Below are 25,218 nucleotides of genomic sequence, written 5' to 3' on the forward strand. Positions count from 1 at the left end.
GCAAGGATATTATATGCCCTAAACTTAGATTTTTGTGAATTTGCAATTAATTCGGTTTCTAAAAACTTATTTAGTGTTCTTTCTAAAATGTGTAGATATTCTTCCCAAGTATTCGTTGCTGTTAGAATATCGTCAACGTAAAGTGTTGCATTCTGTAGCAATTCTGGATCTAATACTACGTGCGAAGCAGTGGTGAACACTCTAGAACTGACCTTAAAGTCCGGAAGATAGCACGCAAAACTGCTGCTCCTACTACCAGAAATAAAGACTTAATATATTCCAGATTCTAGCGTTAGTCTTATCTACCAGTTTCAATTTTTTAAATCAATACTTGTAAGGTACGTTACATCATGAAGGTTTTGAAATTGCTCATCGAGGTTTTTTTGTGCGTACATGTACAATTATATTATTTACGGCTCATGGTTCAGTTATGATCCACTCTAGCATTTGCTTGATCTCATCTCTCACTGCGGCTCGCTTTGACCGGGGAATCATGTACGTGTTGTGGCAATATACATCTCGAGGGCCAACGTCCATACTGTAAGTATAGGTCTTAATAACACTTAATTTTCATGTCTGTACCTGTAATTAGCGCAGTAATATATCATATAGCTTACATTTTTGCTCCTTTGTAGTTGATGTAGGTCCAATCACTTTATTGCCAACGAATTTGTTTAAGTAGTTTCTAAACCTGTACTACACAACGTCCATATGAAACCTGCAACATTCTCACATTGTTCACATCCTATACCTGCAGCTGTGACACCAACAAAATTTGTGAAGATGACCTTTCACATACAGCAAGCTGAAGTTTGCTGCTCTCGACTCGTTATAATTATAACACATCATTTCAATGGCCATTGAGCTAGATGTATAGTTAATTTTACTGTCATTAGAATTTCTAATGCTTTGTGGACACTGTAGACCTTTTTGTGCCAACTATCAAGAAATACCGAAGTTCTGTGAAGAACCACATGTTTTCGAAGAGCTCAAATTCATTTAATGAGTAATTTCTTTCTGTCTTCGTGAAGACATGATCCCCAAATGCAGTTAGTTGCCCGACCATTTCTCCATCACGTTCAACTTCTTTAAACAGATCTCTCATCAATTGACATGTGCAATTTCTTGCTCTAATTGTGGTGAAACCATAATGTAGCACACAGAAATCTGCCTTGAGATCTTACTCTTGTTTGCCCCATGTCCGTGCTACATTCTTCCAAGTTAACAGCAATAAACTCGATTTGATGACAGTCTACTTTGTAAGTTCAAAAAATGGCTCTGAGCACTATGGACTCAACTGCTGAGGTCATTAGTCCCCTAGAACTTAGAACTGGTTAAACCTAATTAACCTAAGGACATCACAAACATCCATGCCCGAGGCAGGATTCGAACCTGCGACCGTAGCGGTCTTGCGGTTCCAGACTGCAGCGCCTTTAACCGCACGGCCACTTCGGCCGGCTCTTTGTAAGTCTTTCATACAAATTTACGAGTCCTACAAACGAACCAAATTGCAACTTCGTTCACGGCATAGAGAAACATCCGTTTGCATCAACCTTTCTAGGATTTAGTCAGATGCCATCAGAAGATTTAATTTGCCCCAAAATGCCTACCTCATTGTTCTCAAACTCAGACTTCGTTAGGACGACCATAACGCCATGCTACTGAAAGACATTAAGCAACAAATATGAAGATACATTATTTTCCTCACAGGTATCTTCCGCAACAAGCACGTTATCAACGCACAGCGTCCTATGTGCTCCCAAGACCACAGAGCCCATCCAACCTCCTACTGAAGCACGTGACACAAACAGCAAGTGCCAACACCCTCCCTAGCATAAAAATGGCGTACATTGCCGAAATGCAGGACATAGCTCCAGCAGCCAAAAACTGACATGGAAGGCCACAGACATGAGGACCTGTCGTCCATGGAATCATTTTGGGAGTTCTCCTAACATCTCATTTCTCTCAGTTTTTAGTAGTACGATGGTTCTAATTTGGCAGGAATCAACTACAGTTCTATTAGTCCTTCTTTTTTGTAATGGGCAGCAGTGGGTTGTTGTAGGAACTATCTGTCTCTCGATTTACTCCTTCACTCAACATCACTTTTATCAAGTTATGGACTTTCTCCTTGTAAAAGAGGATTGTTCATGTAGTCGAAAGAAAAATATATTTTTTTCCATAATTTCGAAATGGTACATTAAAATTTTCTCCACTTATCGTGCATCTAAAACTTGTCATGCATGAGTCTTCAACATGTTTCTTAATCATTCCATTGCATCAACTTACTCAGTACGCAAAAATGTCATGTCAGTTTCGATATCAATGTGTGAGCATCATTGACATTCACGCCAGCGAGTCTCAGGTCAACGAAATACCGTCCATTATCATTGCTTACATAGTCATCAGAACTCAATCGCTTCCACGTCTTTGCAACCTTTACCAACACAAATATTTTGACCAAATACAGCATCATTTCGAATTTACTCAGAAAGTGAAGATTTAAAATTTCTTAAACTGTGAGACCTTCAATAATTAGAGTTTGGTACAAACATGTGCGATTTTCATTCGAATTCAGCTGTAACTTTTTCTTTCACCCCAGCTTTTTTTACTCTCCAGCATCATTCACTCTTATTTCATTCATTTTGAGTACGGGCCATTGTGTATCCTTGTTGCATACCTCATATCTATATGTGTCAAGCACCAAAAACAAACTGTGGCAACTTACCATACATATTTACATTAATTACAGGATGACATGTAACCTCTCTCACAGCTCATGTAAATCGATGTTTAGCATTCCAGGTCTCCCGCCAATTGCCAGTATGAGTAAGTTTCTTGGCACGTCATTTGTTCACTGTTTCGCTCGTTATACTGGCGATTAGTGTTATATATCTACTAGTTACCATTGCTCTCGAAAACAGCTTCGTTTCTTCTTTCATTTTACTGCTGATCTTCCAGTTTGTCATGGAGTGACTTATCACGTATTCATCTATTCGATCTGCAGCTCTTGTCTTTCTTTCCGTGCTTGCAGTAAAATTATTGGATGTAAGTCATACTTCCTTTTATGCAAAACCGTTGTTTTTTTGTTCTTGCTGAAATATGTTTCGGCACCTCTGTACCATCCTCATTATGTTTCGTTTATTGAAAACTGTAAAAAGTTAACACGTTGTAGCTTGTAACTGATCTACAAAGTGAGATCTGAAGAAATTTTTTCTTCGTTTCTCTTCTTACCTTGATTTTACATTATATGGTTTTGCAGAGTCATCCGTATGGGGTCCTGTACTGATAGCTTGTCATCTACAGACCAAACGACGTAAATGTGAATTTTATCAGCAAGCTAACACAGCCATTTTTTTTTCTTTTTTTAAATGTGATTTTGGCTTGGGGAAATGTTTTGCGTGTATATTTGTTCTTACTCACATTTTGTTGTGACTGGGCCTTCTTCGTTGCGTTCTGAGGGCACTTAGCACACATATTAACGTACTATGTGTAATTTCGTTCTTACAAACGCCATTTGCTTCGTAAAGCGCGGTGAGCACTGTGTTGTTGTGTTTCCTAATCCCGTTATTTGTTCCTAACTGATGAACCACACACACACACAAACAGAACAGCTACACAATGAATAAACGACTTACAATATTGCTATTATCACAATTTTGTAAAAAAACCTAATACTGATTATATGTTATCAGTAGTTTTTTCTCTATTACACCATTAATGCGTGACACTATGCGTTGGAAGTTCCAGGTTGCTCACGAAGTACACCCACTACACACATACATTCTGCTTTGCACATTGATGTCAGTAAAAGTGAGACATTTTGATAACATATACTAAATACTTCATGAAAATGTGTTCTCCAAGTTGTAGACAGTTCCTGCAATAGGCCAGAAAATGCTTAATTACTCAATTCGAAACAGGTAAGGTGACTAATTGACAGACTGACACAGCAGTAACTCCATAAAGGCTATTACTATTATTATTATTATTATTGTTGTTGTTATTACGGTGGTCAGAGAGAAAGCATTTACAGCCCGAAGTCTTCTAGTTTCTGACAATTCAGAAGTAAGGAATACAGAAATTAAATGATTTACACGCACACACACATATACATACACACAAGAGTATGCACACTGTCTCTCTGTCTCTCGCACACACACACATACGCGCACACACACATACACACATTCATCCACACACATACAAAACACATGGTATGGAAAAGAAATGCAACAGTCAAGATTTATAGCAAGAAAAGGAGATTTTTACTGTGATAGCTATGAAAATAAAAACAAGTAAATGAACGGATATGCATAATGATTTATGATGACCACTAACTGAGAACAAATGATATAAAATGTAGTTAGACATAACCAGTATTAACTGGGTCATTGCACTTTAGTTCGTCACTTCATAAGCCTCCCCTCAAAAACTGTATATCATTCACCAGTCATTATCTTAAAGGCAAGAACGTTCAACGAAAATTCTACAACATTCTAAAATTATTCATGGTTGGGTGGCAGGGGGGGGGGGGGGGGGAAGATTGGGTGTTGCAAACTAATGTCTGATTGCACTCACGGATAATGGTCTGTGGAAGATTGGGAACCACAGCTGTAAATAAGGTACAGCAAAGAAAAGAGCGAAATTAATGTCAAAAGAAAAAAATTGCAAATGTAGAAGATTTTATTACGAAAAAGTATTTAATAAAGGTGGTTTATTCTTACATTACTGGAAGTACGATGTAAAGTATGCTGAAACTATGATTTAAATTACCTACGATGTATAACAACAAAAAGGTATTGTAGATTTAACTGTGGCAAAATCTCAAATTTTTGTTACAATAGTTCTCTTGGAACAAATTTAGGAGAGACGAGCTCTCTAAGAGTCATAACATCCGATGAAGAAATACTTAGCGTTGGGAAATGACGTGTCGTCATACCACGCACTTGAGCCAGAAACCATATTATTGGACTCATTATTAAGAACTGCAGCTGTAGCTCTCCTCTTGAAGGTGTTCTGGATGTAATAAATCAGAGGGAAAGTAGAGTTGGTCATAAAAAGCAACTTTCACATAACAGCCCTTGTCCGCTTACCTTAGCGTTCGGTGCTAGGCGTCATTTAAACAGCATGACGCTCCAGCCGTCTTCCGAATCTGTATGGTAGCAGGTCTGCAGGAAAACTTTTTAAATCTACTAGGGCTATTTGCAAAGTAAGTTACGACTGGTCACGAAATGAAAACGACTGTGAAAAATCAAGACGGTTTTATTCGCAACAGTCAACTACACCTTGCAGCTACTTTACACAGTCGCCGCTCCGACTCAGAAATTTGTCGTAGCGTTGTGCCAACTTTGCAATACTCTCGTCATAGAGGGCAACCGCCTGTGCCTTCCTCCAATACTCTACGCTGGTCTACGTCTCGCCGACTGTGCCAAAATGTTGTCTTTAAAACCAGCGGTTCATGTGAGAAGAGATGATACACAGGGACTGCCAGTTACGGGCTCTATTCTGGGTGATAAAACACTGCTCGTCGACAACGCTGCAGCAGCATCGTCATTGCCCCTACAGGATGCGACCGAGAATTGTCGTGAAGAAGAAACGGGGTGACAGTTGGGTTATGTGGTTGTATGACATCAGGCAAAGCCTCACTCAGACCCATATACTAGGCGGGAGACGCTATTTCCTAGACGTTTTTATATGCTCTCTGTGCACTCGGAACTGAAAAGAGCGACATGATACGATCGATGGGCATAGTAGGAACACTACCCACTACATTTGTGTATAGCGTCATCGGATTTTCAGAATGGTTTCCGTTTCGCGACCAATAAGGACTTACTTTCCGAATAACCATTGTATTTGTGACTTAATGGCAAAGACAGGTGGGCCATACGTTTCATGATCTTTATTGCAAACAGTTACAAAAAATGCTCGAAATTGCGTCCTCCCATTTGAATGCACGCCCCGCAACGACGCGAGAGTAATTGTTGCACCCTTTCAAAAACCCTTGGCAAAGAGGGGAATGCTTCATAGGCTGCCATAATACGCGCTATTGGCTCTTTCTGTCTCAATAAGTATATCCTAAACAACAAATTTCAGTTGTCCCCAGACGAAACAATTAAGGGCCATCAAGTCGGGGTAACGTGCGGGCCATACCACGGGCCTCAATACCAAAGGTGTCATCCCAATGATTTCGCACCACATGAGTGAAGTGCGCAGCTGTACCATAATGTTGGTCCCACTTGTGCACTCACACGTTAGGTAGGATATGTTCCAATAACACTGGCAGTGTTTCCTTTAAGAAGATAAGGTACACGTTTGCGTTCAGTCATTGGGGTAGCAGCTATGAACAAATCAGATTCTTGCCTACCAAATCAGCCCAAACATTGCTAGCGAAGTTTTCTTGGTCACCACGAACAAAGGTGGCGTGTTGATTTTCCTGTGCCCACATGCTATTAAACACCCCTTTCCTTTTGAGGGATGCCTCACTCAGAAAAAGTACGAAGTTCAGTAATTCAGGCTGAAAGACACATTTTTGCAAAATCCCGACAGAATAAAACTGTGTGCCTGCCCAAGACTCCAAGTCAGGATCTTTGCCATTTGTGGACAAGTGATGTACCAGGAAGGTAGCAGATGTATTGGCGGGAGTGCAGCTGTGATGAATAATCTGAGATGTGGTTGGGTAACTTAGTCGCTAGAGCAATTGCCTGCGGAAAGCAAAAGTCCCGAGTTCAAGTCTCGGTCCAGCACACAGTTTTAATCTTCCAACAATAAACCTGCTTCTATATATGCTACGAAAATAGCTGCAGGCAGCGTCGAATACGTCGAAGTGAGGCGAGTTCACTAAATTTACTTCCATCTGCATAAAATTATTATTAACGAAGTTACTAACATTTATAGTAAACACTGTTATAAATTAACAAAGGATGATTCAGACACACAATGTATGCATGTGACACACAGATAGATTTTAATGCCAGCTGGGGAATGTCCTTATTTCTTTTATAGTTAAAACAATACACATGTAATTATAATTCATTTATTGAATAAACTGAATCAGGCCGCCAAAAGAAACGTGTCCTTACATTTACACAAACGATTATCACCAGTATGAGACGGATGTACCATGGTCCTGTCATTCATAAGTTTATTTAGTGAGATTTTAGTAACCTAATATACGTAAGACTGTCATCCGCCTAACGTAGGACTGCAGATGTTGAATTTACTAGGGTTTCAGCGTTTTCCTTTCTGGTGTATTACTTGAATGAAGCCATTTTGCTTTGTTTAAAATTGACTAATGTGATATGCTAATTAGTCAAGAATAAGGGGAGCGTTTTACATTGGAACATTTTTTAGAGTCCACCTCCATCCAGCGTTGTAATACTTTGTAGAAGTTCAATATACTTTCTCACTCTACTTTTGAGAAATCACTTTTTATTTGCTCTAGCCTCTTTCTGAAATTACAAAAATAGGTCCGTAAAATTATGGTTCTTCCAAATGTGAAAACATGCTCCATAGTAAATTATTATACGTACATAGACTTAGGAACAATTAAAACACTGTTGGACTTTTAAAGTGTTGAAATCAAGAAAATCTTTGCAGTACTATATATAGGCGTCAGTCTGAAACACTATCATTCTTCTGCACACTAATAATCATTAAGCGATATCAAATTAAGCAGACTTATTGTCAAAAACCAGTTTCAAGTTAAATATACTTTGAAATTGAAGCTATTGGAAACTAAGACAAATTTCTACTTTGAAGACAGCTAACATTTTTAACACGTTTACGAAACTACGTTAATTTTCAAATATCACACGTCCCATTGTAAACGACCTTCTTCGTTCCAAGATGTTAGATGGTGCACGACTGACGAATTATGCTTTAATCGTTCTCATAATATATAATTAATTTTGAAAATAATGGAATTTTACTTGCCATAATATTCTGTAAGCAAGGAATTAACAATTTGTTCCCAATACTTTCAGTATATTCACAGCACTTAAATATGTTGAAGACAAAATATTTACAAATGATAATCAAAAAACAACCTCATGTCCAAAAAACCAAAGGTTGTAGAAAATGGCGGAACATTTTAAGGCGATCTCTAGTGAGAATTCATGTGATTATAAAATCAGTCACTATACTGAGGTACCAACAAAAAGAAGTCATGTGTTCCTGAGTGCACTATCCTCCAAGTACAACAGTTTCCCCCCTGTGTTGTATATATTTAAAATGAGGAAATATTGTAATATGTCTAATCTCACCAGTGACGATCAGGTAGTAAGGTGTTGTACTGAGTAATGCAGTGGGTCACGTGACAAAAGTATTTAAATAAGCAGGCGAAGCAGACACGTTTCAGTTCTTCTTTGTCTAGTGGTCGGTGAGGTTGGTTTTGGTACGATATAGTGCGATCAGAGAGCCACTTGGGCCTAAGTGTTATTCGCACTTAGAAATATCTCGACACGCACCAGTATCGGACTTCGTATCATGGGGCTTTCAACGCCAGAGCACATAGATTAATGGGCGGGACGACACCAAAGGCATACAACGGTGTGATGAATGATAGTGCCGCCGAATTTTAATTTTAAAGCTCTTATAACTGTTTGAATAATCAAACATTATTAGCGTTCTACATCTTTATTCTTCATGACTACATCTTTGCAGCCATTCCCCGCTAGAGAGCTCAGGATTATCGCGTGTAACTTGGCGGTGTCTAATGTAAATATGTTGTTGCGTGAGAAAGAGCGACCTGTAATCGAGTTCCGAATTCGAACAGTTCGTAGACACATGGAGCACCTTCTCCTTCAGCACAACTATGCCAGAAAGCGCCTTAGTACTGCGTCATCTGTAACAATCCCTTGGCCCTTTCCGATTTTCGTCTGTACCTAAAACTTAAGGAGCACCTTCGAGGATTTGACTTGAATAATGATGAAACGGTGCAAGCATAAGTGAGGCTTTGGGTCCGTCGAAAAAGTCAAACATTCTACAGTGACGGTATCACACAACAGGTCCCTTGTCGGGAGAAATGTTTTCGTCGACTACGTTCAGAAATAAATATGTAGTCATCAAAAATAAACATGTATAAGGTTAATAAAGTTTGTTTTATTTAAAAATCTTTAAGAGTTTTCACATAAAATTTCGGAGGTCAGAACGACCTCGTATTTCAGCTGCGGTGACTTTTTTTCTGTACCAAGACTTCTATGCAGCGGTTGAACTCTGATATATTGTTGCAGTTTAGCGGTTTGATGTATGGCTCCCTGGCTTCAGTTCACATTCGGCACTGCCAATGAAGGCTCTGCTTGCGTTGCAAGATTAATCATTTTGGTTTGCTGTGTCTATATTGTGTTCAGGAAAAACCTATTCGGGGCACCAGTCTAATATATTCGTGTGTGATTGGAATAAATGAATAATTACTTGTAGCCCACATTATGATGCTTCTGTGAGGGTTTAAACCAACAGTGCATGACAGAACCCCTATTGATCACATGAGCCATATTCAAATCTAAGGTCGTGTATCCGCCTTCCGGTGATTAGGTAGCAACGAATTTAGGAGAACTGACGTTTCATTTCTCATTACTGTTAGCGAGCCCCACTGTAGTGGTACAATGAACTATGTAAAGGGCTGTATTATGCTCGTCAACTAACGCATATTATAGAGTGAACAAATTGTTACTGTTCCGTCAATAGCATGTCAGGAAGACCTGGGCAAAAATATAAACCATCCCTTGCTGAAAAGAATATAGAAAAACATTTCTTTCGTTGCTTGGATTTTTCTGCTCACATTGGCATCGATGCCCGCTACGAAGCAAAGCCACATTTCTTATCCGAACGACTTCCCGCAATCGTAAATCCACAGGGGTTTCCTTTGCAGAACAGAGTAAGACACCCAAAAAGACGAATTACTGTGTTAAAGGAACTTATTGGCCTCACTGCAAAGAGACTTGGTCAGTGCAGTAACTTGGCTCTTCGACAAAGAAATCAGAATACCATAAGGTTTTGCAATGGCATGCTCGTATATCTGCACCGTAAAGTCTCTCGAAGATAGCTACTATTCGACAGGAAGGAAATACGTTGCTGAAACTGCAGTTGTATGGCATGGCTTTAAATCACGTAGTATCTACTAGGAATTCTACACATACGTTACCCGCACTTAGGACAAATCGTGTTGCAAAGTAGTAATGAATGCGTTATTGTCAGCAGTAGTTAACCAGACAAACCGTACGTCAGGAACATCTATTAAATCTGTACTAAAGAGACGTGATATTCTCGACGGTGTTATTAGAGACACAGAGATTAGTGCCTGTGACGCTGTTACAGCGATTGTATTTGATAAGCTGTTTGTTCCATACACTAAAACTGTCGAGACCCATGAGGATGTTGAACAAGTCGGGGGAACTGCAAGTAGTTTGTAAATGTATACGAAAGAAAAAATATTTCAACCGTCCCTCCATACACGCTAAATGAGTTGGGTCCCAAGGAAGGGAGAAAAAATGTACAATTTTTTTTTTCATTTTCGCATTACTTACAAAGCTTCCCACAAACATTTGAATGTGGCTAAAGACCAAAGGTTATTCGTAGGTTACTGCAATAAATCAGCGACGAACCCTAAACAGATCTTTTAATTACTATCTTATCTAAACAAATTAATGGCAAAACGTCAGTGAACCATGTAATCTGCTGCTGCAAATTTTCGCAGGACTGTGGGAGTAAGTGAGCGAATTCCATGCGAAGTCTGGGAACCACGGTGGAACGCGAGAACAGAGTGTAGGGGAACAGGTGAACACCGAAGTATTATCTATCACAAAATCGTACTCTATGTAGTATAATTCATTAGATGGTTTCACTTCGCCAAGATGTTAATAACAGGATCTACATCAGTTGGTGCCTTAGGTGTTACTAAAAAGGACTGAAAGGTAAAATTTAGTTTTGGATCCGTAATTAATGAAGTACCGCTTACTAACAATCATTTACTGTAACTGAGGATGTGACCCTGTTTCATAAGTGAATAATCTGAGTAATCCACCGGAGTAAGCAGAGTCTGATGTGTCTAATTGCTGTCGACAGATATACGTAGGTTGCAGTGCGGCACTCTAGAGAGAGACGCAACTGCGTGCTTAACTAATGTACGTAAATACTTGGCTTGGACCTAATGAGCAATCCCACTTTTTCCAAGACTGAAAAAACACATGGACACGAAGCTAACTTGAGCCAGTGTACAAATACTGTAGCCGGATGATCCTGAAGACTACTAGCAGCGGATGTAGCCATCATGGCCAGCTATTACATTAGCAGTTAGTGGGTATACAGTGTTGTTATGACATGCTAACCGGAGACATGAGCTATGACTGTCACTGTGCCAACTGAATTGAGTGATACATGATGTGACAATACAAAAAGTAACAACACAGCTCGACACAGAGAATCGCGCTATGCCGACTTGCTGGGACGTCATCTTCTCACATATGACGACATTCGAGTGTTTTACGGAGAAGTATGGACATCAACACACAGGTCTTGCGGTACTTATCATCTTTCCAGGCGTTAGAACCGGTATTTCTCATTCAGTTAGTTCTTAAGATGACATCATGAAGCTGAGTGCGCCCCGTTCCAGATAGTCCGACAAGGAAAAATCTTCCGCAGTACCGGGAACTGAGCCTGAGTTCTCCAAATGGCGTGAAACAAAGGGACAGAGGCAGATTACATAATTATATAATATAGTACGGTAATAATCTTCAGAACAACTAACACTGCACAAACAGACAAAATACTCAAAATAGAGAGAAGAACCATCTGAACGTGCATCAACAAATCGAACTAGAGAGATGGACACTGGAGAGAAGCTACAGTTCCTTGTAGACACAAGGAAATGTAACGGGTAATGAGTACAATCAGGAAGAAATGCATTTCATTTTCCGGACATATAATCAGAACACCAGAGAACGGGATCATCAGGAGAATAACAGAAAAATTGTGCAATAATAAGTGCAACATTAAGTGGATTACAGAAATCAAGGAAGATATGGATGAGCTACAGATTACATTGGAAGACCTATGAAACAAAACTGACAAAATCAGGAAACTCACAGACAAACAAACCATACTGCAAACTAGAATCAACAAACATACGATAGGAAGGGTGATTTCCGATGAAGAAAGAAGGATGAGATCCGAGAGAATGAAGAAGTACTGGGCTGACAGGAAACTGAAAAATTCTTTGTATGAAGTTGGCTAGAGTGGTCCAATGAAGGTGATAAAATGCAGAAAATAATAAAAATATAATATAATTTTATGGACTGTCACAATCGCCACGGAAGTTTACGTTTATATAATAAAATTACTTTGGGCAATAATATAGGAGGAGGAATGTAAGATACGTCGCATGCAGAATAAACTTACTTCTAAATATGCCTTTCCTATACTACAACTTCCCAAAGTAGTGAAGCAGTAAGGTCCTTAAAACACAAGTTCAGAGCAAAAACGTTTGTTATCAAGATTTCTCCGATAAACGACGGGTCGAAGAGATTTATACTGTACTTTAAATACAGAACACGATTCTAATATAAATTGCATACTACCAGTGTAAACGCATAGAAAACTACTGCTAAAAATAAGCAGGAAACCTTGCTTTAAGTACTGACTACCAAAAAAGTAAGAAAAACACTGAATTTTGCTTTAATAATGTCCGTCGTGAACGAGATGGGTTGGACTATGCACTTTACAGCGGAAACAAAAAGGGGAACAAAGATAAATCTAGTAGCTCCAGGATAAAAAAATAACATGTCAGGAAATGAATACCGAAACACAGGCCCGAGGAATCATTATTAAACAGCAAGGAAAAATTCTAGTGTATACATCAAGGACTTTTACGATAAACTAGAAAGACGGGACAATGACACAGAAACAGCATTACCGTGTTCCTTTTTTGGGTATTACAGGAATGCAAACAATAGAAAACAATGGCAAGTCTTATTACCCGCATTGATACTCACTAAAACATACAAAAATATCAATAGACCCATGACTGAACATTGTCGAACATTCCGTAAGTATTGTCTACATCTTTACGTGTCCTAATTTTATAAGTTACTTAAATTAATAATAGTTTCCTACATGTTTTGTCGCATGAAGTGTAAACCAGTCATGTGATGAAACACGAAAGAGATTTAACAATAACTGCTTCAGAATAGGTCCGCTTCCGTAGAACAGTGGCAATCATGTCCGGCTGGTAGACACAGGACCCGGATTCTGTTCCGGTACTGCTAGGAATTTTCCTTTGGAGGAAGGACTGGAACAGTGTGTACTTAGCTTCATGATGACTGCTGAGAAGTTACTAAAATGAGAAGTAGCACCTCCAAGCCTTATCTGGTGCTTGCCAAAATTAATGTTTTTTCAACAACTGTAATACGCAGTGTAAGTCTTTACAGAATTTCTTAAGTGACAAAGTGTTAGCTGAATAAACAGTGTGTTCTCAGAGGATTGAAAGTTTCATTTACTGAATGAGAAAAGATAATAAAAAGTGAAATTGAACCTTAAGCTGCATTCTGCATATAATGTGTGGCTAATGTGAAATGACTATGTTCTGTGCCTAGATTTCTACTAAAAAGGAATTATCAAAATATATGATTTTGTATAAAAGACCTCTTCCTTGTAAAGAAACAGCACTCCCAATGTTAGTCACATGTGGAAGGACTGCTCAAAAATTCGTGTCAATTAAAATTACCCATTATATTTCTAGGCCAATATTTTGTAGTTTCATAAACTTATTACATTTGTTAGACAATGTATTTTATCGAAAAGATCTTATCTCAAAACGAAAGCCTAACATGTGCCTAAGTTTACAGTTAAAAGCAAATGAATAAATATATCTGTATAAAAGAAGCAAATGATAGAACATGGAATTGCATTATATCTAATGTAAGGCTGCAAGATTCTACCAGTTCAGTGATTGCAATAAATATTCTTCCTTTGAGCTTCTTTATTAGCACGGTTTTTGTAAAAATCAACTGATTTCCCTGCTTTCCAGTAGTCAGGAAATGTGACCACGTTTCTGTAACTTCAGTTTTGTAGAAAAGATAATGAAATTGTATATTTTTGTATTTTTTATTTTATTATATAATGCAGTTAATATGTCTAGGTCAAATGTGAAATGAAATAACCAGATCACTATTACTTTTTATGTTGAATACTGTACCGTGCATTTGCCATGAAAATATGTTAATAAATATCCTTTAGTTAACGGAACTGTTGGTATTATTTATTTATAAAAAACATTCCTCCAAAAGAGATGTGTAGAGGATGTCACAAACTGCTTAAGGAGATGTAGTAGACAAAGTTCTCTGCTGTTTTACAGTTTTAAAGGTGAGAGACGAGCTGATGTAAGAGCATGAGACAAGTGATGGTAAAATGTGGTGCAAATGTATATCAGAAGATTTGATTTATTTGAAGTAAAAACGATGAACTCGTTTTCAACAATAGGTAGAAGCAAACATTTCCATTGCTGACTCTCGAATTGTTCAAAAGAATGTCCCAAATAACATCTCATACCATTACTTCTTGTCCAAGGTTATTTAATCAATCGCAAATTCTGGTAAATACTTTCAGATATAAGCTGCAAAACTTGTGTCTCCGTTAGCAGTTACCTAGGACATGCATGACAGACATTCACATTCCAACTCTCCCAGACAGTGGTGTACTGTGTTGAACACACTTCAGATCATTAATCTGCCATTAGCGTTACCCATTTCCACACTGTACATTAATCTGTTGAAAGGTGGCAGCTTGAATGAATGTCAGTTTCGCACCTTACATGAGATTTCATACGTCGTAACAAGTAGATGGACTTGGCATACTTCGGCGATAGTGAGCTGATTTGCCTATCAAAATGTACAGTGTATGACGCTAAGGGATGGCACTCGATTCGATGGTATTAACACACTGAACCCAAATACTGCATGTCTATGAGCTAAAGGTGAAAAAGCTGCTGGAAGAAACGTTGCGCCGTCATGGCCCACTTACAACGGAAGGCTTCTAAAAGGGGCTGGTGACCTGCAACGAGAGAGACAACGAACGCACCGGGCGATACAGCGAGGGGAGCAGGTAGCGGCCCATCACTGCTTGCAATGGAGAAATTCTTTAGAAAACTGCATTGTGGAACTTCCAGATGGATGCAAACAGACCAGCGAAGCAGGTGATCACGCGAAAGGCCCATGGTAGGCCCTCGATGTAGGCATGTAACTTTTAGGCGTCAGGAGCGGACACAAAATGTCTGATTCGCTGTAAACTAGGATGGAATAAAAGGGGAGATATTTCGAGGCAATTTAAAGGTAGACCCTTTGCGATTGGCATGGGTAGTTACCACAAGATGAAAGGAATGCTCTCATTGGTCTGAAAAAGTCGCTACGTGAAGCACAAAAGTACACAAGTGAGGGACAGTTTGCTATGAAAGACACAATACCGGAAACTTCCGAGAGTCTCCTCTGAACCAGCGTCAAGTGTAGAACAGGGCGCATTACGCTCTGTAATGTGCCAAAAGAGGAATTTTTCTGGGAACACTACTGAAATTCAGCTAGAAATTAGTTGAAGAGTCGTTCAGCTGCAATAGTGGAGAAACGAAACAGCCACGTAGTTAATTGTTCTTGCGAGAACTGAGAGGGCGTTGAAGCACACACGTTGCTCCATCTATGCACGTGTATGCCGCCATATTTTCCAGAGTAGGGATGAATGCATGTTTTCTCGCCTAACGAGAAACATTGCACAGTTTTATCCGATAAAATCAATAAAGATATTGATTAGATTTTTATAGGATTTTCAGAGGGTGAGAGCAGCCATGCAGCTGACAGCACGTCGCAGTTAAAGGTAAATGCCACTGGCAGAGGCGTAAGATTGTTTGATCACCAGCTTGCATCCACTGTGTACTCGAACATCTATGAGTAATCTTTAGCTCATCTTGTCATGAAAACTAACCATCCTCCGTAGATTTGATTGTCATCCTAAGTAGTGCCGAACATAGAACCGGAATCGGATGATTTGTCTTAATATTGGCCAACTTCACTGTGTAGAAGTAAGAAAAATCTTGTAGAGAACCTTCAATTTAAATATGATATTGTCGTGTTCAGTGTGACTTCTGCTAAACAGGACGTAATGGGTTATCTTCACAACTGTCCTGTATTGTGATGTCACTATCTACGTAAACCCATGTGCTTCTGTAACAACCAAATAGAAATAAAACGAATTTAGTACAGCTAAACACCGTTGGGCTCTGGCATAGAATAAGGCTGCACTCCTAACCCCAAATAGTTAATTTAGTGACGCTAACGAAGTCACAGGGTGTTTTTGCTGATGTCTGACAAGTGGAGTGTCAGACTGTTTTTGATCTTTGTGGAGTCTGTGTAGTAACCACAGAGGATAAAAACTGTATCTTCTACTTGAACGAAGTTCCTTTTTTCTTACGAATTTCGAGTGACAGTGGGGTAAGCAGTTAGATTTGTGAGGCCCAACTCAAATTCAAGAGCCTCTTCTGTGTCACAAAACAGGCAGGCAACGGCCGGTGGAGCGAAGTGGTAACCCCACACCCTTACATACCGAATGCATTGACGAGAGGAAAAACTACAAGTAGCTCCTACCCTTGCATATTTTGATCGCTTTTTATTAAAATACCAATGCCGATTTTGAAATTTTTCCGCGAAATTATCATAAATACCTATGTACTGTTTTACCTATGTGAATACTACCCTGCACAATGCCGTAAATTTTTATTCTCTAGATGGCCTCAATCCCATTTTGTGAGCGTATATGGTGAAGCTGATGAAGTTTGCCTCAGACATAACGTCAATACTCTGTACAAATGATGTATATGGGACGGATGTTTATGGTTTAGAAGAAGAACTTGGTAACTTTTGATTGATTTTTAGTTGCTAAGTGATCATTTGAAAGATTTACGTTTTACGGACGATGTACACTGTTTTTCTTTATTCTTCTAATGAGGCGTCGCTGTAAACGATTGGCATGATGGTTTCCTCGCCAAACCACCGAGATATTCAGGCACAACTGGTTTGCTTTCAATATAGCTGTGGACTTTTTAATGGTATTCGTTAGCGATTCACAGATGATTATAGGGACAGTAGCAGTATCCAGCACCTCGAGCAAATTGTTGGGAAGAAGTAATCGATGTTGTACCAAAAGCTCTTTGTCAGTCTGTCAGGAACAAACCTTCATGACGCAGTCTTACGGTTGCTGCACCACAAGGTGTCAGTAGTGTGTTCGATTACCCCCATTTGGAAATGATCTGATGTTAAATAATGTACCTTTTCGATAAGTGTTCCCTCGACTGATAAAGTTGTGCAAGAGAGTACTTTTCTCTGCTGACCGTAGAACACTTTTGCGTCCAAAAAATGGCTTAGGCTCTTTAAAACAAATTGCCTGTCTGAAGCTTCCCGGTAGATTAAAACTGTGTGCCGGACCGAGACTCGAACTCGGGACCTTTGCCTTTCGCGAGCAAGTGCTCTACCATCTGAGCTACCCAAGCACGACTCACAGCCCGTCCTCACAGCTTTACTTCTGCAAGTATCTCGTCTCCTACCTTCCAAACTTCACAGAAGCTCTTCTGCGAACCTTGCAGAACTAGCACCCCTGAAAGAAAGGATACTGCTGCGGAGACATGGCTTCTGTGAAGTTTGGATGGTAGGAGACGAGATACTGGCAGAAGTAAAGTTGTGAGGACAGGCCGTGAGTCGTGCTTGGGAAGCTCAGATGGTAGAGCACTTGCCCGCGAAAGGCAAAGGTCCCGAGTTCGAGTCTCGGTCCGGCACGCAGTTTTAATCCGCCAGGAAGTTTCATATCAGAGCACACTCCGCTGCAGAGTGAATATCTCATTCCGAAATTACCTGTCTATATTGCTAAGTTGGGTCAGGCATTTATTTTAAGTAACTGAAGTTCCTCTACATTGGGAACAATCTCACGGAATATCTTGCTAATTTTTCTAATAGGATGAAGCCTGTACCACACCCACAGACTTTGTCCCATATTTTGCAAATTTCTCAGCTTCTTTTGCGAATTGTTTCCCTGAAAATTTTGACGTTGTTTCTATTACTAGACCCCTCTTTGTAAATTCTATGAGGCACGCATATAAAAACGCACTGTTTGATTATAATGAAGTGGAGTGTTTAGTTATATTGAAAGGTTAAAAGCTTGCAACTGTTGACACTGCAGAGACGTATATTGGTCGTACCAGTACAGTGGCTTTGTAAAAATATCGAAGAGATATAGATATAGGACGAAGACACAGATTACGTCCATTATAGTGTAGAAAAGCGTCCTCAGCACAGTTCTTCTACTACTACACTGTTAAGTACCTGATTGGATAATAAGTACTCTTCGGGGTCAGTTAGGTATTCTCCCCGATCAAGCATTACACAGAGTGTTGAAAAGCCATTAAATATGTTGGTTGGGGTTAGCATTCTCCGAAACAATAAAAACAGTTCCAGTAGGGTTGGGTCTGGAAACGTATGCTTTCTTAGAGGGGAGCACCTGTTCAAAGGGAAGGCTGGAACATCTCTCGTTCGGGACGTTGGCACATCCGTTGAACTGTCGCTTCTTCAACAGGGTTAACAATGTGTTTCAACGTCTTTGTCACAATACTCTATACACACATTAGTCTCGGTTGTGTTGGTCGAATTGTGTTACACTGCTGCTCCAGTCGTATTACTGTGCAACAAATCTCTGCAACTCTGAGTGTATATCTAGGTGTCTTACCTATTTTCCCAAACAATTTGACGTTTCTGTTCTCTTCTGTTTTGCCTTTTGCATTTACGAATCAGTCAGTATATTTTATTTTCTGTTTTGCATTACTTACTAGCGATGGAAGTCTAGTACACCATAAGAGATGTGTTGGATAAGATTGTCTGCTATGGTTTATCTAATCGATGTAGTCTTCGAACCGATGACCTAGACACGCAAAAGTATCCATGTTTCCGAGTACCACCTGATAACCTTCTCGTCAAAGTTTTCCAGCGTTTAGGAACGGACAATATCTAGCACCCAGAAATGTAAACAGTGGAAGGCGTCACTCAGTTCGCACGTCGGAGATAAACCAGCGAGTGCCACATTTGGTGGACGAAGCTCCTGGAACCAAAGTTTGACAATTACCAACAACAGAAGGCTTGAATCATCCTCGTATTTGAGCAATTCTTGAATGAAATTCCTTATTTCAAATCATTTGCGTCCAGGGTCTAGTTATAGTTTTATGATGGCTGTTATGTAGTGTGGTGCAGATGCACTGTTCTCATGTCAGGCTGTTCGCGACTAGCCCGTATTCACAAGAGATTATTTTGTGAATTTTTATAATCAAAATGCAATTTGTAGGTTGATGACAATCCTTCTACAATGCAGAAAGAATGCATCAGCTCCGTTTCGTAATCAACGTATTGTTAGGTGCTCTTGGTTACAGATTAGTAGGATCATATACGAGTAGGCTTCCTCAAAAGTTAAATGGGGTTCATTATCAGGACTTCCTCATTGATATATTACCTTGTTGGACGATGTGCCAATCAGCAAAGACTACAGATGTGGTTCGTGTACGATGACGCATCAATACGATTTCATCTATGTTCGTGATTTTTGGACGCTGACTTTTCATTGTCACTGAATTGTTCGGAGAGGGCCCATACTCGCATCTTGACCTTCTCGTTCGCGAGACCTCAATATCCTGGTGATGGGACTCTTGGAAGTATTGGTCTATGAAACTTGAGTAAACGATGTACGCGCACTACACGATAGCAAGTTCAGTGAATGCAAACAAGTGAGACAACACCAAGGTAAATTTCAAGGAGTTCCTGATTTCTAAACATCTAATTGGAAGAGGGATGCATTGCCATGGATGGCAGATACGTTAAGGGGGGTAGGACGTCAAACTGGATGACTTGGAGCTGGAGAGACACCACAGGACATTTTAATTTCCACTGTCTATACTTTTAAAAATAAATTCATAAAACTTTGTTAGAATGACCATAAAGAATTCAGGATTTATACTTATTGTGGTGGAAGTACAAAAATATAGGAAAATAATGTATTTTTTTACATTTGTATTTCACCTTTTTTTCACTTACCATTGGCTGCATTTGTTGCTATAGGTACACTTTTCTTCATAAGTAGGGGAGATACTTCGATGAATTTTGCACAGCATAAAAACCATACTTACAGGTGTATGAAACTCGAGAATTTTCGAAATATATTAAAAACTGTGGTAAAAATTGTCATAATTAACTATCAAATTTCAATTTTTTTCTAAACATGAAGTTTAAAATATAACAGCACATTCATTTTTTCATAAATTAAATAATTTCTAGAGTTTCATACACCTGTGAGTATGGTTTGTATGCTGTGCAAAATTCATCGAAGAATCTCTCTTACTTATGAAGAAACGTGTACCTATAGCAACAAACGCAGCCAATAGAAGTGAAAAAATTATGAACTTTCACACGTAAAAAAATTTATTATGTTATGTTTTTGAACTTCCGCTGCTATGCTTGTGAATCCTGAATCCTTCCTTGTCATGCTCACAAAGTTCATGAATTTATTCGTAGAAGTATAGACAGTGGGAATTAAAATGTCCTGTGGTGGCTCTCCTCCTCCAAGACGGCCCGTTTGCGGGGTCAGGGATTTTCTCTGCCTCGTGATGTTTGGGTGTTGTGTGCTGTCCTTAGGTTGGTTAAGTTTAAGTAGTTCTAAGTTCTAGGAGACTGATAACCATAGATGTTAAGTCCCATAGTGCTCAGAGCCATTTGAACCATTTGAACGGCCCGTTTGACGTCCTACCCCCCTTAAACACATTGAATGAAGAAGTATTATATATGGACATAATATTGAGCCCCTCCAAGGATCGTGAATTGAGACATAAAGTTCGAGTTTCTAAACCGATGCTTATTGGACATAGTACTACTGCAGTAATATGCGTATTTCGATTCGTTACGAAATATCCGGACTTGTGCTAATGAGGTAATATGAGGATTGGAACATAAATAGTGGCAACTATTTATTTACAGCTCGTAAAAAATAGATACGTGTTTCAAAGTTTTACTGACCTTCAAAGTAGTCACTAGCATTGTGTAGTTGTGTTGACAGTTCGAGCGGCGCGGTCTATGGCCCGGCGAGTTCGTAGCACTTCTGAAGCGAATGCCGAGAAGTGTTTCCTTCGGTTTAGAAATCCAGTTGGACTTACGAGGTCTTAAGTCAGGGGAGTGCAGTATGTGGTATAGCACTTAGCAGCCCCATCAGTCAAACAAATCAGTAACAGCTTGCATAGTACGTGCTTAAACATTGTCCTGCAAAATGATGCTCAGGTCCTGCAGAATGTGTCATCACTTTTGTCTTTATGCTGTTCATTTTTGGAACACAACCTACGACCAGCTACAGTGGAGATTTTGAAATTATTTTCACTAACAGACAGACTAGTTTGCAAGGAAGGTTTATGTATCTAGTTTATTACCGTTAAATGATGATGAGTGTTTGTGGTATCTGTTCCAAATTATTGTATGGAGTGAAATCTCATGGCATTGATGGAAGCTACGAGCTAGCTAGCCAGAGAGGATGCAGTTTCTCATGAGAAACGGTATAAAGTATTATCGTTAAGTGATGATGAGTGTGTGGTATCGATTCCAGTGGCACTGATGGGAGCTACATGATAGACAGCCAAAGAAGAGGCAGTATCTCATGGGAAAGATTGTAAAGTGATAACCGTTGCAAATTGAGAGAGCAAGAAAGACTGACCAGAATCTATATGTACTGTACATTACAATCAAGCGCCACTCTTTCTTGCCAGTGCGTGAAGGCTAATCTTAGGAAGTATAGTTAGGGATTATTTACGGTTGTCAAGAACAAGTAGACAGATTAGGGAAGAAAGTTTTTTAGCATCACTACGTATACAGGGTGTTATAAAAAGGTACGGCCAAACTTTCAGGAAACATTCCTCACACACAAAAAAAGAGAATAAGTTATGTGGACTTGTGTCCGGAAACGCTTACTTTCCATGTCAGAGCTCATTTTATTACTTCTCTTCAAATCACATTAATCACGGAATGGAAACACACAGCAACAGAACGTACCAGCGTGACTTCAAACACTTTGTTACAGGAAATGTTCAGGATGTCCTCCGTTAGGAAGGATACACGCATCCACCTTCCGTCGCATGGAATCCCTGATGCGCTGATGCAGCCCTGGAGAATGGCGTATTGTCTCACAGCCGTCCACAATACGAGCACGAAGAGTCTCTACATTTGGTACCGGGGTTGCGTAGACAAGAGCTTTCAAATGCCCCCATAAATGAAAGTCAAGAGGGTTGAGGTCAGGAGAGCGTGGAGGCCATGGAATTGGTCCGCCTCTACCAATCCATAAGTCACCGAATCTGTTGTTGAGAAGTGTTCGAACACTTCGACTGAAATGTGCAGGAGCTCCATCGTGCATGAACCATATGTTGTGTCGTACTTGTAAAGGCACATGTTCTAGCTGCACAGGTAGAGTATCCCGTATGAAATCATGATAACGTGCTCCATCGAGCGTAGGTGGAAGAACATGGGGCCCAATCAAGACATCACCAACAGTGCCTGCCCAAACGTTCACAGAAAATCTGTGTTGATGACGTGATTGCACAACTGCGTGTGGATTGTCGTCAGCCCACACATGTTGATTGTGAAAATTTATAATTTGATCACGTTGGAATGAAGCCACATCCGTAAAGAGAACATTTACACTGAAATAAGGATTGAAACATTGTTGGATGAGCAATTCGCAGAAGTGTACCCGTGGAGGCCAATCAGCTGCTGATAGTGCCTGCACACACTGTACATGGTACGGAAACAACTGGTTCTCCCGTAGCACTCTCCATACAGTGACGTGGTCAACGTTACCTTGTACAGCAGCAACTTCTCTGACGCTGACATTAGGGTTATCGTCAACTGCACGAAGAATTGCCTCGTCCATTGCAGGTGTCCTCGTCGTTCTAGGTCTTCCCCAGTCGCGAGTCATAGGCTGGAATGTTCCGTGCTCCCTAAGACGCCGATCAATTGCTTCGAACGTCTTCCTGTCGGGACACCTTCGTTCTGGAAATCAGTCTCGATACAAACGTACGGCACCACGGCTATTGCCCCGTGCTAATCCATACATCAAATGGGCATCTGCCAACTCCGCATTTGCAAACATTGCACTGACTGCAAAACCACGTTCGTGATGAACACTAACCTGTTGATGCTACGTACTGATGTGCTTGATGCTAGTACTGTAAAGCAATGAGTCGCATGTCAACACAAGCACCGAAGTCAACATTACCTTCCTTCAATTGGGCCAACTGGCGGTGAATCGAGGAAGTACAGCACATACTGACGAAACTAAAATGAGCTCTAACATGGAAATTAAGCGTTTCCGGACACATGTCCACATAACATATTTTCTTTCTTTGTGTGTGAGGGATGTTTTCTGAAAGTTTGGCCGTATCTTTTTGTAACACCCTGTATAGACAAGTCGTCCAACCGCAGATACTTAGTGCTATCGTTGGGAAGCAGGGATGGATTGCTAGTCACTCATATAACAACTATTCTCACTTGTGGTGAGACGGGCGACATCGCTGTATGGCCGTAGCAGCCGTATCAACAAGGGACGCAGCTCGTGGCTGGGTGTCCAGTGGCGTGTCGCGTCCGGGAGAGGGAGGCGGGACGACGCGCCGGGGTAGGAGTATAATCCCAAGTGGAGAGCCCCGGCGTCCTTTTGTGGACGCCGCCGGCGAGATATTGCCCGCTCGGGCCGGCAGGATTATCTGCCGAGGATGGCGGCGGACAGCCGGAACGTCAGTCCGCGGAGACGGCCGTCCCGCTAAGTCGGTTGTTATTGCTGTGCCGTAATTCGGCACGGCGGCGCCCCTTCCTTTTCAGGCCGCCCGACTCGGAGGAATGCTCCAGATTACGTGACAAAAGCGAGCCACAGAGCGTGAAAAGTTTAGCGAACGTCCGAGGGGAAATTTGGGAAACATAGAAAACTTAAGAGTGACCGTAAGAGAGCTTTCCGTAAATGGTTTGAGCATTTTCTACTTTCATAAAAAGCCACTTTCGACGCTTGGGTGTATTCGTATAATTTGCACGGAATACTTGAAGAAAATATACATGTGTTACACAAAACCTTGTAGGTGTTCCGGTGCACATCACCTGATTAAATGAGTGTGATCGTAATTATTACATGATTTAAGGTTATATATTTATTTATTGTATGCTAAGGTTACGTAGATACTACACGCCAAAATTTAAGCACAGCTCCCCAGCATGAAATAAAACTGCTATATATGGATATCAAGGTCTTTTACGTATAACATCACTCGTCGTTGTGAGGAAATCTTCGAAAAGAACCTTGTTGGCACGTGCGGGACATGTCGATACAACACAAGCAGCTTGTAAGTAGGCTGTTTAGGTTTTTATGTTGGTAACGCCACGTTGCACTCTGTATGAAAATCACTGACTGTGCTGTGTGAAGTCGGTGGCTGCTTGGCATTGTTGGAATATTCGCTATTGTAGTGTTGGGCAGTTGGATGTGAACAGCGGGTAGCGTTGCGCAGTTGGAGGTGAGCCGCCAGCAGTGGTGGATGTGAGAAGAGAGATCGCAGAGTTTCGAGAGCGGACGATCTGGACGTGTGTCCGTCAGAAAAACGAAATTTGTAAGACGGGATGTCATGAACTGATATATATATATTATGACTTTTGAACACTATTAAGGTAAATACATTGTTTGTTCTCTATCATAATCTTTAATTTGCTAACTATGCCTATCAGTAGTTAGTGCATTCAGTAGTTTGAATCTTTTATTTAGCTGGCAGGATTGGCGCTCGCTGTATTTCATTAGTTCGAGTAACGAAGATTTTTGTGAGGTAAGTGATTCATGAAAGGTATAGGTTATTGTTAGTCAGGGCCATTCTTTTGTAGGGATTATTGAAAGTCAGATTGCATTGCGCTAAAAAAAAATATTGTGTGTTAGTTTAGTGATGATCAGAATAAGTAAAGGCAGAAATGTCTGAGTAGGTTCAGTTTTGCTTAACTGTTTGAAAAACAAATAAAGTAAGGGTAATTCATAAATTTTTCTAAGGGGATGTTTCAAGCTGTCTGTGATGAATTTTGTCTCCTTCAAAATAGACATGTAGTCTATAGTCAATAGGACGTCAATGAATTTCACAGTAACTCAAAGCGAAATTGA

The sequence above is a fragment of the Schistocerca piceifrons genome, chromosome 7, assembly GCF_021461385.2.
Source record: "Schistocerca piceifrons isolate TAMUIC-IGC-003096 chromosome 7, iqSchPice1.1, whole genome shotgun sequence".
In the NCBI taxonomy this organism is placed as follows: Eukaryota; Metazoa; Arthropoda; class Insecta; order Orthoptera; family Acrididae; genus Schistocerca; species Schistocerca piceifrons.